Source organism: Polistes canadensis, unplaced genomic scaffold (assembly GCF_001313835.1).
Source record: "Polistes canadensis isolate GaletaPanama2010 unplaced genomic scaffold, ASM131383v1 scaffold_570, whole genome shotgun sequence".
NCBI classification, from domain to species: domain Eukaryota; kingdom Metazoa; phylum Arthropoda; class Insecta; order Hymenoptera; family Vespidae; genus Polistes; species Polistes canadensis.
In genome coordinates, this window is record NW_014570117.1 from 25,387 (window position 1) to 29,440 (window position 4,054).

A 4,054-nucleotide genomic window follows, 5' to 3' on the forward strand; every position below is an offset into this window, starting at 1 on the left:
AAAATGATTAATTAATAACATTTAATAAAGGGTAATAATGTTAGCTTGACCCATAGAAATTCCATGGTCGTGATTAAGGCACACGTGCAATGAAAGGAAATCTATTAGCTCAAGTATAAAACACACGTGCAGTTCCGAGAATCTCTAACTGATAGTAACTTAATACCATCCTCTCTTCGGAGAATTCTCGCTTGATTGTAACATATATTTTTCTAAATAAAATAATAATTACCTCTTTTTAATAATATATACTTATACGTTTTGCGCCTAAGGGTCTCTTTTTCTCTAAGAATGCCTCAGAGAACTCTTTAAGATTTGTCTCTTTTATACGTTAAACAAGAGAAGTCTTTTTCAAGATACTCTTTTTATTTTGTTGGCTAGGAAGATAGACTTCTCCATTTTTTTGTGTAATCAATTGTGTAATTTTATATAAGAATATACTTTAGTTTTACCTGTGAAAAAGTGCATTATTCTAATAGATAAAACCCATATTACACCATAATCCTGCGACCGTTTAATCAACATAATCGATTCAGAAGCTGTTAAGTCCGTTGATTATCAGGAGTTGACACAATTCGATYCGGAGGTCATCTTGATACTTTACCAAAGGTAAGTACATCTTATTATTTTTAAAACTTACTGGTKCTTACTCTTCTAGCACGGATCCCTGGCAAAGTACCGGCTCCACGGACTAGCCCAATTAGGGCAAATTTTTGTAGGGTTGTTCGTTTAATTGCAGGAACGTAACATAAGCTTTAAATCTTGAATGGAAACGTTTTAAAACTTTTGTATATAGCATTTTTTTATGTATGTGATAGTTTTGAACTACGGTTTAATTTAGAAACAAGCGAAAATTTCTTTCTAAATATATTTAAACATTTTTAGCGATGGTAAAAATGTGCTATTAGAAACAAGACAGATTAAATGTCATGTTTACTACAAACGAGATTCGTTGAAAAAGAATTGAATTCTTCACGTAAAGAAATTTAAAAATGTTGTAATAAAATGATATTTTTTTTCTTTTTTTAGACTGCCCTTGTAGAAATATAAATGTTATTTACTGAATTTTATTGAACGTTACACTTTTTATTTGTTAGTATACGCTTAAAAACTTGAAAGAGAACGTTTTACAGCTTTTGTTATATAGCTTTTATTTATGTGTCTAATTGTTTTAAACTACGGTTTAATTCAGAAACTAGCAAAAATTTCTTTTTAAATATATTTAAACATTTTTAGCGACGGTAAAAAAGTGCTACTAGAAACAAAACAGAATAAATTTCAGGTATACTACAATCGAGTTTCGTTAAAAAAGAATTAAATTCTTCACGTTAAGTAACCAAAAAACGGGGCAATAGAATGATTATTTCCCTTTTTTTGGACTGCAGTTGAGAAGAAGTAAATGTCATTTGCTTGATTTTATGGGACCTAAAACTTTCTATTTGTTAGTATATGCTTTAAACTTGAATAAAAACGTTTTATAGTTTTTGATATATAGCATTTCTTTTTGTATCTGATAGGTTCCCACTATTATTAAATTTATAGAGAAGCGAAAATTTTCCTAAATATATTGAAAAATTATAGTGACGGTAAAATGTGCTATTAGTAACAAGACAGAATAGATGTCAGGTTTACCACAATCGAGTTTCGTTAGAAAGGATTAAATTCTTCACGTAAAGTAACCAGAAAAAGTCGTAGTAAAATGATTTTTTCCTATTTTTTTAACTGCAGTAGTCGGAATATAAATGATGTTTGCTGGATTTTACAAGACATAAAAATTTTATTTTTTAGAATACGCTTTAAAACTTAAAGGAAAACGTTTTATAGCTTTTGTTATATAGCACTTTTTATGAAATTTTAAAGTTTCTTACTATGATTTAACCAGAAAGTAGCGAAAATTTTTTTCTAATTATATTAAGACATTTTTAGCGATGGTAAAAATGTGATACTAGAAACAAAACAAAATAAATATCCAGTTTACTACAATCGAGTTTCGTTGAAAAAGAATTAAATTCTATGCGTAAGGTTATCAATAAAAGTTGTAACAAAATGATTTTTCCCCTTTTTTTGGACTGGAGTTGTTTAATTATGAATGGTCTTTGCTAGATTTTATTAGACATAACACTTTTTATTTGTTAGTATACGCTTTAAACTTGAAAGCAATCGTTTTATAGCTTTTGTTATATAGAACTTTTTTAATTATTTATATTTCTAAACAACAGATCAATCCAGAAAGTAGAAAAAAGTTCTTTTTAAATATATTCAATTTTATTAGTTAAGGTAAAAATTTGCTATTAGAAACTAAACAGAATAGATGTTTGGTTGACTACAATCGAATGTTGTATAAAAAAAAAAATGTAGTTCTACACGTAAAGTAACTGAAAAAAGTTGTAATAAAATGATTTTTTCTCTTTCTTCGACTGTAGTTGTTTAAATATTAATAATATTTGCTGGATTTTATTGAACGCAACACTTTTTATTTTTTAGTATACGCTTTAAAACTCTAAAGAAAACGTTTTAAAGCTAATGATATATAGCATTTTTTTATGTATCTGATAGTTTTGAATTACGGTTTGATTCAGAAAGCAGCGAAAATTTTTCTTAAATATATTGAAAAATTATAGTGACGGAAATATGTGCTAATAGTAACAAGACAGAATAGATGCCAGGTTAACTACAATCGAGTTTCGTTGAAAAAGAGTAGAGTTCTTTACGTAAAGTAACCAAAAAATGTTGTAATGTCATGATTTTTTTCCTTTTTTTGGCCTGCAGTTGTTGAAATATAATTGTTATTTGCTGGATTTTATTGAACATAACACTTTCTATTTGTTAGTATGCGCTTTAAAACATGAAAGAAAACGTTTCACAGGTTTTTTATATAGCATTTCTTTATGTATCTGCTAGTTTTGAACTACGGTATAATTCACAAAGTAGCAAATATTTCTTTTTAAATATAATAAGTCTTTTTTGTGAAATTAAAAATTTGCTATTAGAAACAATACAGAATAGATGTCAGGTTTACTACAATCTAATTTCGTTGAAAAAAAGTTAAGTTCTTCACGTAAATTACCGAAAAAATGTTGCAATAAAATGATTTTTTTTCTTTTTTTGGACTGCAGTTTTTAAAATATAAATGTTATTAGCTGAATTTTGTTAAACGTAACACTTTTTATTTGTAAGTTTGCGTTTGGAAACTTGAAAGAAAACGTTTTACAGCGTATTTTATATAGCATTTATTTGTGTATCTGCTTGTTTTGAACTACGGTTTAATTCAGAAAGTAGCAAAAACCTATTTTTAGATATATGAAATCTTTTTTGTGAAAGTAAAAATGTCCTATTAGAAACAAGACAGAATGGATGTCAGGTTTACTACAATCGTGTTTCGTTAAAAAAGAACTGAATTCTTCACGTAAAGTAGCCAAAAAATGTTGTAATAAAATGATTTTTTTCCTGTCTTTGGACAGCAGTTGTTGAAATATAAATGTTATTTACTGGATTTTATTGAACGCAACACTTTTTTTTTGTTAGTATACGCTTCAAAACTTGAAAGATAACGTTTCCATGTTTTGTTATTTAGCATTTCTTTATGTATCGGATAGTTTTGACTTACAGTTTATTTCGAAAAGCAGCAAAAATTTCTTTTTAAATATATTAAATCTTGTTTGTGAAAATAAAAATGTGCTATTAGAAACAGACAGAATTGATATCAGGTTTATTACAATCGATTTTCGTTAAAAAGGATTTAGTTTTTCACGTAAAGTAACCATAAAATTTTGAAATAAAATAAATTTTTTTCTTTTTATAAACTGCAGTGGTTGAAATGTAAATGTTATTTGCTGGATTTTATTGAACGTAACACTTTTTGTTTGTTAATATACGCTTGAAAACTTGAAAAAAAACGTTTTACAGCTTTTGTTATATAGCATTTTTTTTGTATCTGTTAGTTTTAAACAACGGTTTAATTCAGAAAGCAGCGAAATTTTTCCTAAATTTATTGAATAATTTATAGTGACGGATAAAATGTGCTATTATTAACCAGTCAGAATAGATGTCAGGT